The sequence below is a fragment of the Mus caroli genome, chromosome 17 (genome assembly GCF_900094665.2).
Source record: "Mus caroli chromosome 17, CAROLI_EIJ_v1.1, whole genome shotgun sequence".
Lineage (NCBI taxonomy): Eukaryota > Metazoa > Chordata > Mammalia > Rodentia > Muridae > Mus > Mus caroli.
In genome coordinates, this window is record NC_034586.1 from 17,113,373 (window position 1) to 17,126,091 (window position 12,719).

Sequence of the window (12,719 nt, forward strand, 5' to 3'; positions counted from 1 at the left end):
AATGATAAATACTGTATGGTATAGGTACAGAGACAGACAGGTTGATCAATGAAATATAATTGAAGACCCAGAAGAAAACTCATACATCTGTGGGCACTTGATCTTTGACAAAGAAGTCAAAAACATACAGTGGAGAAAAGAAAGCATCTTCAATAAGTGGTGCTGGTCTAACTAACTGTCTGAATGTAGGAGAATGAAAATAGTTCCATATTTATCACCTTGCTCAAAGTCCAGGTGGGTCAAAGACCTCAACATAAAACCAGATACGCTGAATCTAATAGAAGAGAAATTGGGGAAAAGCCTCAAAATCATTGGCACAGGGGGAAATTTCCTGAGCAGAACACAAATGGCTCAGGCTCTAGGATCAACAATTGATAAATGGGGCCTCCTGAAACTAAAAGGCTTCTCTAAGTCAAAGGACATAGTCAATAGGACAAATCTGCAACCTACAGATTGGGGAAAAAAAAATCTTCACAAATCCTACATTCAACAGAGAGCTAATATCCACAATATATAAAGAACTCAAGAAGTTAACCTCCAAAAACAAATTAACTCAATTTAAAAATGGGTTAAAGAGCTAAATTCACAACAGAAGAATCTTGAATGACTGAAAAGCACTTAAAGAAATGTTCAAGGTCCTTACTCATCAGAGAAATGCAAACCAAAACGAACCTGAGATTCCACCTCACACCAGTCAGAATGGCTAAGATTAAAAACAAACAAACAAACAACCTCAAGTGATGAAGAGGAGATGTGGAGAGAGAGGAACATTCCTCCATTGCTGGTGGGATTGCAAACTGGTACAACCACTCTGGAAGTCAATCTGGTGGTTGCTCAGAAAATTGGAAATAATCCTACTTGAAGACCCAGATATACTAATCTTGGGCATATACCCAAAAGATGCCCCACCATAGCATGAGGACACATGTTCCACCATGTTCAAACAGCCTTATTTGTAATAGCCAAAAGCTGGAAATAACCCAGATGTCCCTCAACTGAAGAATGGATACAGAAAATGTGGTTCATTCACACAATGGAATACTATTCAGCTATTAAACATGAGGGCATCATGAATTTTGCAGGCAAATATATGGAACTAGAAAATATCCTGAGTGAGATATCTTGAAAGGACATGCATGGTATGTACTCAATGATAAGTGGATATTAGCCAAAACATACAGAATACCTAGGATACAACCTACAGACCATAAGAGGTGTAACAAGCAGAAATGCCCAGGTGAGGAGTCTTCAATCCCACTTAGAAAGATGAAGGAAATAATCACAGGAGGTAGAGGGAGGGAGGGAGAGGGAAAAAAGGGAACAGGATCAGATATGGTGGGGGAGGGGACAGAAGGGAAGCCCAGAGGGCCAAGAGAATGAATGGAAATAAACAGCCTTGGTGAGTGGGAGGTGGGGAGACCCTCTAGAAAGTACCAGAGACCTTGGAGGTGATAGACTCAGGACTCAATGGGGTGACCTTAGCCAAAATGCCCAACATTGAGGAAAGGGAACTTGAATAGTTCACCTCCAGGAGATAGACAGGGCCTCAAGTGGAGAGACAGGGTTATTAATCCACAGTCAGAATTCCTGGAATATAAATAAATAAAATAATCAATCAATAAATAAACTCCTTATTAAAGAATGCAAGCTAGAGTGAAGTCTTACAAATATAGAGAATGTGACAAATCCTTTATCCAGTATTCACATCTTCAAAGACATCAAAGTCAGTCCTCTAATAAATTCTCATATTTCCCTCACCTTCAAAATCTTCACACTAGAGTTAAACCTCACAAATAGCTAGAAGGTGACAAACTAAAGAGTAAAGAGATAAATTGTGATGTGACAACATGGGCATGCTCAAATACAGCTTAGAAATCCCCAAAGGCCAAGAGTGTGGTTATGTTATGTTTTTTACCCTAGCATTCCAAAGGCAGAGGCACATTTATCTCTTGAGTTCCAAGCCAGTTTGGTACAGAGAACACCTGTCTCAAAAAATAAAACAACAACAACAACAAAAAGAAATCACCAAGAGCATACTTGAATTAATTTTGAAGTACTGAAGAAAGATGTGAATGTATATATTCTAAAGTCTAAAATCATATAGCTGCCAGTAAGCTTCATGAAGATAAAAGAGACTCACCAGATTCTCCCTCAGCCATGATAGAATGGTAATTGTGCCAGTCTTACACACTTGCTTCTTCCCGATACTTTTAAACAGTTATGAGTCTTTGCATTATCCACTGCCAGCTGCAAGAGTCTTCTTTCACCAAGCTTGAAAGTAGTACAAATAGGTTAAACATGAATACTTAGATGTCAAATAACAACATAATCATTAATTGAACATCAATAGCTTTGTCCTTGGATCTATAATTCCCAACCCATGTTTTTTGGTCATCTTTACAGTACCAGGCATAAACCCAATCAGGAGACATGTTGGTTGTGTCCACAAGCAGTTGTGCCAGTATTGCATGATTAAACACAGCTTGTAGAGTGGTATTGTAGGATGTGTCAGAGGTTATCTTCAACAGCTAGGTACTGAGGAGGACTTGTTGAGCTGTCAGCTAATCAATCACTCAGCATACTTTTATCCAAGGGAGAATAACTTAATTCTTTGGGGTTGGCAAAAGGAGGGAAAACACTCTCCCCCTCACTACACACTATGCATACACACACACACACACACACACACACACACACACACACACACATGCATTTGATGGATAAAGCAAGGCTTCAACAGCTTTATTTTCACCCCTAAAACTTATATATAGTGATTTCTTATATATCAAGCAATATGAAAATTGCAAATCAATTTTTGCTCAAGTGAATGATTACAGTAAGTACAAGTGAAAAACAACATATTCCCAGATATCTTCATGTCTGAGCAACTTATTACAGATTAACAAAGTATAAGCAATATATATATATACAGAGAGAGAGAGAGAGGTCAAGAAAGAGATTCATTTTATAAGTTCTGATACTATAGAGAACTAACTAATACATTAAGAGACAAAAATCTCATGTCAAACTCTCTGATCCTGTCTCTTAACAATCTTTCTTCCTCCTTCTTCAGTGAGCCTTATTTACAGAAATGTTTTATAGGTGTATCCATTGGACCTGGCATCTACAGCTCTGCATTTTGATTAGTCATGGTTTATTTGTACTGGTCTTTGTCTGTTGAAAGAGAAGTTTCTTTGAGGAGAGATGAGGACTATGCTTATCTCAGTATGAGGGGAAAAGTTTAGATTTTTGTTAGTGACCATGCTCCACATACTTGCCAACATGTGTTACCTCTGGAGTTTTTGATCTTAGCCTTCGTGATGGGTTTAAGATGGAACCACATAGTTGTGTTGATTTGCTTTTCCCTGAAGACTAGGTGCTTCTCGGCCGTTCAAGATTCTTATGTTGAGAATTCTGTTTAGTTCTGTACCCCATTTTTTAAAATTGGGTTATTTAGGTTGTTGGCTTATAACTTATTGAGTTCTTTGTACATTTTGGATATTAGCTCTCTGTCAGATATAGGGTTGGTAAATGTCTTTTCCCAATCTATAGGCTGCCTATTTGTCTTATTGCAGTTTTATGAGATCCTGTTTATCAGTTGTTGATTTTAGAGCCTGAGCCATTGCTGTTCTGTTCAGAAATTTCTCTGCCCTACCAATGAGTTCAAGGATATTCCCCATTTTCTCTTCTATGAAATTTAATGTATCCTGTTTTATATTGAGGTTCTTGATCCACTTGGACTTAAGTTTGTGCGGGGTGATAAGTATGGTTCTATTTTCATTTTCCTACATGGAGATATCCAGTTAGTCCAGAACCATTTGTTGAATATGTTTTCACTTTTATAAAATGTGGTTTTGGCTTCTTTGTCAAAAACTAAGTGCCCATAGCTATCTGGGTTTATTTCTCTGTCATCTATTCCACTGATCAACATGTCTATTTCTGTACCAATACTATGCAGTTTGTATCACTATTGCTCTGTAGTAGAGTTTGAGATCAGGAATGGTGATTCCTCCCAAAGTTCTTTTATTGTTCAGGATTGTTTTCACTATCCTGGGTTTTTTGCTTTCCATATGAAGTTGAGAATTGCTCTTTCATCGTCTATGAAAAATTGTGTTGGAATTTTGATGGGATTGCATTGAATCTGTAGATTACTTTTGGTAAGATGGACATTTTCACTCTGTTAATCATATCTATCTATGAGCATGGGAGATTTTTCCATCTTCTGATATCTTCTATTTCTTTCTTCAGGGACTTGAAGTTCTTGTCATTAGATCTTTTACTTGCTTGGTAAGAGTTACACTAAGATATTTTATATTATTCGTGGCTATTGTAAAGGGTGTTGTTTCCCTAATTTCTTTCTTGGTTCATTTATCATTTGTGTAAAGGAGGGCTACTGATTTCTTTGAATTAATTTTGTATCTCTCCACTCTGCTGAAGGTGTTTATGAGATGTAGTAGTTCTCTGGTAGAAATTTTAGAGTCATTTATGTATACTATCATATCATCTGCAAATAGTGATACTTTGACTTTTTCCTTTCCAATTTGTATCTCCTTGATCTCATTTAGTTGTCTTATTGCTCTGGCTAGACATTCAATTACTATATTGAATAGATATGGAGATAGTGGGCAACCTTGTCTTGACCCTGATTTTAGTGGGATTGCTTCTAGTTTCTCTCCATTTCCTGTGATGCTGGCTATTGGCTTGCTGTATATTGCTTTGATTATGTTTAGGTATGTGCCCCGTGTCCCTGATTTCTCTATTACCTTTAACATGAAGGGCTGTTGGATTTTATCAAAGTCCTTTTCAGTGTCTAATGAGATAATCATGTGATTTTTTTTCTTTCAGTTTTTTTATATGCTGGATTACATTGATGGATTTTCATATATTGAACCATCCCTGCATCCTGTAATGAAGCCTACTTGATCTTGATGAATGATGTCTTTGATGTGTTCCTGGACTTGATTTGTGAGTATTTCATTGAGTGTTTTTACATTAATGTTTGTAAGAGAAATTGGTCTGCAGTTCTCTTTCTTTTGTGTCTTTGTGTGGTTTAGCTGTCAGAGTGACTGTGGCCTCATAGAATGAACTTCACAGTTTTCCTTCTGTTTCTATCCTGTGGAACAGTTTGTGGAGTATTGAAATTGGCACTTCTTTGAAAATATGGTAGAATTATATACTAAAACCATCTGGTCCTGGGCTTTTTTTGGTTGGGAGACGTCTAATGACTGCTTCTATTTCTTTAGGGATAATGGGGCTGTTTAGGTAGTTTACTTGATCTTGATTTAACTTTGGTAAGTGGTATCTGTCTAGAAAAATGTCCATTTCATTAAGATTTAATAATTTTGTGGAGTACAGTTTTTTGGAGTAAGACCTAATAAGTCATTGAATTTCCTCAATGTCAGTTGGGATGTCTCTCTTTTTATTACTGATTTTGTTAATTTGAATACTATCTTTATATCTCTTGGTTAGTTTGGCTAAGAGTTTGTCTATCTTGTTGATTTTCTCAACGAACTCATTTATTCTCAGGATTGTTTTCTTTGTTTTTATCTGGTTGATTTCAGCACTGATTTTGATTTTTCCTGCTTTCTACTCCTCTTTGGTGTGCTTGCTTTTTCTTTTTTCTTTCTAGAACTTTCAGCTATACTTTTATGAGACTGAAGCACTACCTAAATTGCTGATATGAGAATTTTGTAATTTCTTTATGAAGAAACTTTGTGCTATGAACTTTCCTCTTAGCACTGTTTTCATTTTGTTCTGTAAGTTCATTTTCATTGATTTCTAGGAAGTCTTTAATTTTTTTTCTTTATTTCTTCCCTGACCCAGAGATCAGTGAGTAGATAGTTGTCCAATTTCCATGAGTGTGTAGGCTTATGGTCCAGTGTTTCTCTTATGGAGTCCAACTTTAATCCATGGTGGTCTGATTAGATACAAAGCATTATCTGTTGAGGTTTGCTTTGTGACCAACTGTACGATCAGTTTTGGAGAAGGATCCATGAGGTGTTGAGAAGAAGGTATATTTTTTTGTGTTTGGGTGAAATATTCTATACATGTCTGTTATGTTCATTTGATTCATATTATCTGTTAGTTTCATTGTTTCTCTGTTTAGTTTTTGACTAGATATCCTGTCAATTGGTGAGAGTTGGTTGTGGATGTCTTCCACTACTAATGTGTGGGGTTTGTTAGGCTATTTAAGCTTTAGTGACATTTCCTTTACAAGTGTCAGTGTCCTTATGTTTGGAGCATAGATGTTCAGAATTGAGATATCATCTTGGTAGATTTTACTTTGATGAGTATGAAATGTTCTTTCCCATCTCCTTTGATTAATTTTGGCTAAAATTCTATTTTATTAGATATTAGAATGGCTACTCCAGCTTGTTCCTTGGGTCCATTTGCTTGGAAAACTTTTTACCAGCCCTTTACTCTTAGGCTATGTCTATCTTCACAACTGTGGTGTGTTTCTTGTATGCAGTAGAATGATGGATCCTGTTTTTATATCCATTCTGTTAGCCTGTGTCTTTTTATTGGAGGAATTGAGTCCACTGATATGGAGAGATATTAATGACTAGTGATTGTTATTTCCTGTTACTTGATGGTGTGTCTGTGTCTGTGTTATTTGTGTGTGTTTGTGTGTTATTTCCTTGTTTTTGCTAGTATGGAATTACTTATTTCATGTGTTTTCTTTGATGTAGTTTTCCTTCTTGGACTAGAGTTTTCCTTCTAGTATTTTGGTAGAGCTGGATTTGTGGATAGATAGTGTTTGAATTAGGATTTTCCTTGAAATATCTTGTTTTCTCCCTCTATGGTGATTGAGAGTTTTGCTGGATATAGTAGTCTAGGTTGGCACCTGTGGTTTTTTACAGGTTGCAGAATATCTTTCCAGGCCGTTCTAGCTTTTACAAAAGTTTCTGTTGAGAAGTTTGATCTATTTCTGGCAGGTCTGCCTTTGTATATTACCTAGCCTACCAACCCTTACAGCTTTTAATATTCTTTCTTTGTTCTGTAGATTTTCTGTTTTGAGTATTATGTGCTGGGAGGATTTTCTTTTCTGGTCCAGTCTAGTTGGTGTTCTATATGCTTCTTATATGTTTATAGGTATCTGTTTCCTTGTGAAAGTCTTCTTTTATGATTTTGTTGAGAATATTTTCTGGGCCTTGGAGCTAGGACTCTTAACTTCTTCTATTGTTATTATTTTTAGGTTAGGTCTCTTCATGGTATCCCAGATTTCCTGCATGTTTTGTGTTAGGGATTTTTTTTTTTTTTTTTTTTTTTTTTAACATTTTCTTTGACTGGTGAATCAATTTCTTCTATTGTATCTTCCATACCTGAGATTCTCTATTCCATCTCCTGTATTCTGTTGGTGAGGCTTGTGTCTATAGTTCCTGTTCGCTTTCCTAGGTTTTCTGTCTCCAGGATTCTTTTATGTTTTCTTTATTGCTATTTCCAATGTCATGTCCTGCACAGTTTTATTTCCTTCACTTGTTTAATTGTGTTTTCCTATACGGCTGTAAGGGATTTGTTTCCTCTTTAAAGTCCTCTGTCTGTTTGTTCATATTTTCCTGTATTTTTAAAAGAGATTTTATTCATTTTCATTTTAAAGTCCTCTATCATCGTTATAAGATTGGATGTACGGTCATTTTCTTGAGCTTTGGTCATGTTAAGTTATTCAGAGCTTGCTGTATTGGGGTAGCTGTGCTTTGGAGGTGTCATAATATTCTGGCTCTTGCTGATTGTGTTTTTTCAAGGACCTTTAGCCATCTGGATGGTTTTGGTCCCTGAATGTTCTGCTGCAGTAGGTATCGGGGTGGGGGTTGATCCTCAGTGGTCCTGGTGAGGTAGGTCTCTGACAGATATCTTTGGGCTGTATGGTTCTGGACCTCCATTTCTGTATGTTCAGGAGCCTCAGGTCCAATGAAGGTGGGCAGTGATGTGGCAGGATAATGGATGTCCTGCTGGGGTGGCAGGTTGCTCAGAGCAGTTTGGGTTGGCCCAGAGGGCTCAGCTAGCAGGGAGGTTGGGCAGGGGAAGTGAAGCTTGCCTGTGTGGTTCAGAAGTCTGATGGGGTGGAGGAGAGGCAGCCAGAGAATCAGTTTCTCTTTTATTAAAAATGTCTTAAGTCCAACTAGGGAACTGTCGGTTACTACCAAGGTATCCTTGCCACTACTGCACTCTTAGGGTTATTGTACTGTAATGATCACTGATGTGGTTTATAGACACCATAGCTTGTAGCTACCTGTGGCCATTCCTGAAAGTAAAGATGGGGTTTTGGATGGGAAAGGCTTCGAGAGAAATAACGAGCCAAGACAAAGTTTTCTGATCAAGGCCAGTGTTTACTTATGAGTCGTGGGGGGGGGGGGACCCAATCCTCTATGATGCCAGGATCTCATTGCATCAGGACAGTGTTAGGAGAACAGGTTCAGCCTCTCAGCAGGTAGTGGCATCTTGGAGGAAAGCTGCAGATGTGGCATGACAATAGACTTTACCTAGGCCTGAAGACTCCACCCTAGGTGGGCTAGCCTGCTGTAGCAAGCCATGTCTGAGCAGCCTGCTCAAGGCTGGGGGAAGAGCACAATAGCTGGGTAGGACTTTTCAATGGCTTCCTTCTTTAGAAGCTTGCATAGTGCTTCAGGTCCTGTGAAAGTTACTCATCAGGGAGGGGTATTCATTATGTAGAACAGGCTGGCGCTGAACTCAGAGTTCCCTTTTTCTGCCTTTTTAGTGCCTTTTTAGTTAAAGGCTTGCATAACCTTGCAAACTATATGTAACTGTTTGTCAGTGTGTCAGGACAATTACACAGGCTACTTAATACACATAAGTGAACATGTAGATCTTATTCCTACTTATATTAAAGACTTATTTTACACTAAATTGAAAACTCTAATTGAAATATATGAGTTCCCAGGTCCATATAACATATGAAATTTAAACTATTTAAAACAAGTCTCTCCATAGCCAATATCGGAGAGGTAAAGTGAACCCCAGGTGTTCCCTTTCCTAGGCTGTGGTCTTGTGTGAGGCCAGTGCAGGCAAGGACAGTTGCTATTGAAAGATCCTGAGAGAGAGTGAAAATTTATTTAAGCCCCTAGACCTGTGTCCAAAATAGACCTCACTAATGGCAGGGAGTAGAACTTGCCCCAATTGTTCCAGGAACTGTTCCTTAAACCTGCTATGCAAACTTGTTAGCTTGCCAAATGCTATAGCCCAATGCCCGGTGTTTGCAGTTTTTGCCAGGTGTTTGCGGTTTCTGCCTTTATAAACCCCTTACCCCTTGAGCTCGTTGTCGACTCCTCTACCTCTGCGTGGGATACGAGTCGTCCACAGTGCACTGGTCTTTCCTGAATAAACCTCTTGCAGTTTGCATCAAGACCATTTCTCGTGAGTGATTTGGGGTGTCACCTCTCCTGAGTCAGAACGTGGGGGAGTCCTCACATTGTGGGTCTTTCACTGTTGGTTACTGATTACAGTAGTTGTATGGAGTCTAGAAAATGGTGTGTCTTAGCCTTTCCCCCTCTTTCCCTTCTTGTTTTCTGACCATATCATCCTTAGTGTTCCCAGAGCTAGAGATGGGGTGGTATAACTGACTTTTTTAGGGTTGGGACAACATACCTTATTTTCTGCATCAGGGATTGAAATGCAAACTTCTAGTTTCTTTGGAAAGTCAGGTAAGTCAAATAATGTTTTGCTGGAGCACACAGGTGAAAGGATGAATTTCTATAGCAAACATATGAAAGAACACATGACAAATATGACCCCATGGACAGTGGACGTGAGAGCACTTGTTTGCTTTGTCTGCCTCACTATTCTTTGCTAACAACATGCATGTATTGGCTCTGCTGGTGGTAATGCTGCCATGGGGAGAGACTCGCTAAAGAAATTCTGGTGAGGTTCCTGTAGTTTCTTGCTGCTTCAGCAGCCTCAGCTGGTTGTTGAGCCTTGTGGTTCCTTCAGGATTAAACTACACTGGCTCACTTGTGGTGCCCACTTGCCAGGGGGATTGAACTGCAGCTGCTGATTTGTATTTGGTGTTTGCTACATGACTGAACTGCTGACAAAGACGACTGAGATCACCCCTAAAGAACTATTGCTAAACAGGTCCACTTCCCTCGTATCCTAATAAGTTTTCTCTTCCACTAGCTCTGATGGATGGGAAAGAGGAGAGGTTGAACGTTTGTTAAAATAGGCTACAAAAATTTATGCCTACAAGGGACAGCCAAGATTTTCTGCATTCACCACTGTATTAAAAAAAAGTAAATAAATTCTAGGTTTTATGTCAAAGCAGTTTTAACATGAGTCATGAAGACAAACTTGTTTCTGAGTTACTAAAACGACAAGACCGCCATCTAGTGGTAAAACCAGCACAATGCAGGATGAATTCAGCCCTGGGCTCTTAGCTGTGGGCTGACTGTTGAGGTCTGCTCCTCCCCACCCCTGCAGCGTAGCTGTAGCCATTTTGTTCCATACCTGCCAGCTATTTCATATTGCTTCTGTAATGTGCCTGCCAGTCATCGACACAGACAAATAACTTGACTCAGAGCAGGGTCATGCTGACCATATGTGCTGTTATATTCTGTACATGCTGGGGTTTGTTAATCTTAAGATATCTCCACTTAGGACCAATCAGAATAAAGTTAGAATTGTTCTGTATAGCAAGTCAAAATAGCCTGAGTCAGAGCAGACCACAGGTAGCACTTTCTACACCTGCACATGAGCTCATTTGTGTGTGTGTGTGTGTGCGTGTGTGTGTGTGTGTGTGTGTTTCTTTATAAACAGGCCCTGGCAAATGTTTGGGGTTGTAGCTCAGCCCCTAAATTCTGAGTTGTGGCTCTGATAGATCAGTCTTAGGGTGTGTGTTCAATAAACCATCCCCGTCTGACCAAAATTAGTTTGTGGGATGACTCCTGGACCTCAAAACTGACCACTGAGTTCTTGAGACAGCCCATTCCTCAAACGTCTTTCCCCAAATCAAAATTACAGTATTTGGTTTTGGCTTCTCATGTTTGTGTTTTGGGGGTGGGACTCGGGCATCTGAATGTTTTAGACTGTTCTTTTCCTGTATGCATTTCGTGGCCTATAAGCTGCTACAAGCTGATACCCCGATGGAGATTTAGGCTGCCTATCTTGCATCTTGAAGGGTTCCAATATAGGGGTCAGATATTGGGGTACAGCATCCTAGTATGTATCCACTTATGGTCTAGGCTGGCAGCAAGCATGTGGGGAAGCTCTGCAGAGCTGGTCCAGGGCAGCCTGAGAGCGGAAGCAATGTGGAATGAAGCCAGAGACTAAGGAGGAGAGGCAGGGCGGGGCCACTCACCTAGAAACAGAGGATGTGTGTGGGGGTGGGGGCGATGTGGTCTGTTTGGTGGTTGCAAAGGGAGAGTGTAGAGTGGGTGGGGTTAGAGGAGTGATGTTAGGGAAGTTGGACGCTGTGTGTGTGAGCCAAAGGAAGTGGGAATAAAAGCCAGGAGTATCAACCCATTTTCAGACTGAGCTGGGGTGGCCTGCACCACTGGGTTGGAGATCTGAGTGCAGAAGACACGGCTGGGACCGAACACTTTCCTAAGCCTCAGGTGCCTCTGGGGCGTCCTGGGAGAATCAGCAGTCAGCACCTCTGCAGCAGGAACTACAGCCCGGAGGTCCTGGAACTTCCCAGGTCAGAGGAGCTGTGGGGCTGGAGAACGGATGGCAGCAGAGCAGAGCATGATCAGTGTCTCTCGTCTCCGTTTCTCATAAGGATAGCAGCTCTCAAAATTCTGCTATGAATGTCTTACCCTCATCGATAAATTTTCAATAATATTAACTGGAATAATACTATTTCTTTTTATTGATCTTCTGGCTGCCAGATATTCTCATAAGAATAATCTAGTAGAATATTTGAATTTATCTGCTGATATTTGCAAACTTAGTTCTCTTTGCTATGTGGAAAGGAGAAAGCTATTGAAATTTACAGTCATCCATACTAACTTCCGTGTTCTAACTCTTCCCTATTCAAGAGAGTGGCATGTGGACCTAGGGACTTGGATTCCCAGAGAGCTTTTAGATATTAGTAATGAGAGGAACCCCTGCAAATTTAATTGAATTTGAACGTATAATTTTGTTGTGAGGTCTACAGGTATGGGTGTAAACATTAACTTTCTTTTTTCTTTCTTTTCCTTCTTTCTTTCTTTCTTTCTTTTTTTTTTTTTTTTTTTTTTTTTTTTTTGATTTTCGAGGCAGGGTTTCTCGATGTAGCCCTGGCTATTCTGGAACTCAGTCTGTAGACCAGGCTGACCTCAAACTCAGAAATCCGCCTACCTCTGTCTCCCTAGTGCTGGGATTAAAAGTAAACTTTCCACCATTAATTTTCCATCTGAAACGTTTGTAATCCCTGATGTAAATACAATGTTGTAAAAACTGTGTAACTAAGCTTGGTGGTACTCTGCTTTTATCTCAGCACTCAGGGGGCAAAGGCAGGTGGATCTCAATGAAGCTAGCTTGCTTTACATAGTGAGTTCTAGGACCACCAGAGCTACATGGTGAGATCTTGTTTCAAAAAGCAAACAAACAAACAAACCAAAAACAATTCAAGAAAAAGAAGAGGTTGGGCAGAAAGAAGGAGGGAAGGAAGAGAAGAAAAGGAAAAAAAAAAGGTTTTCTTGGGCTGGTGAGATGGCTCAGTGGGTAAGAGAACCCGACTGCCCTTCCGAAGGTCCAGAGTTCAAGTCCCAGCAACCACATGGTGGCTC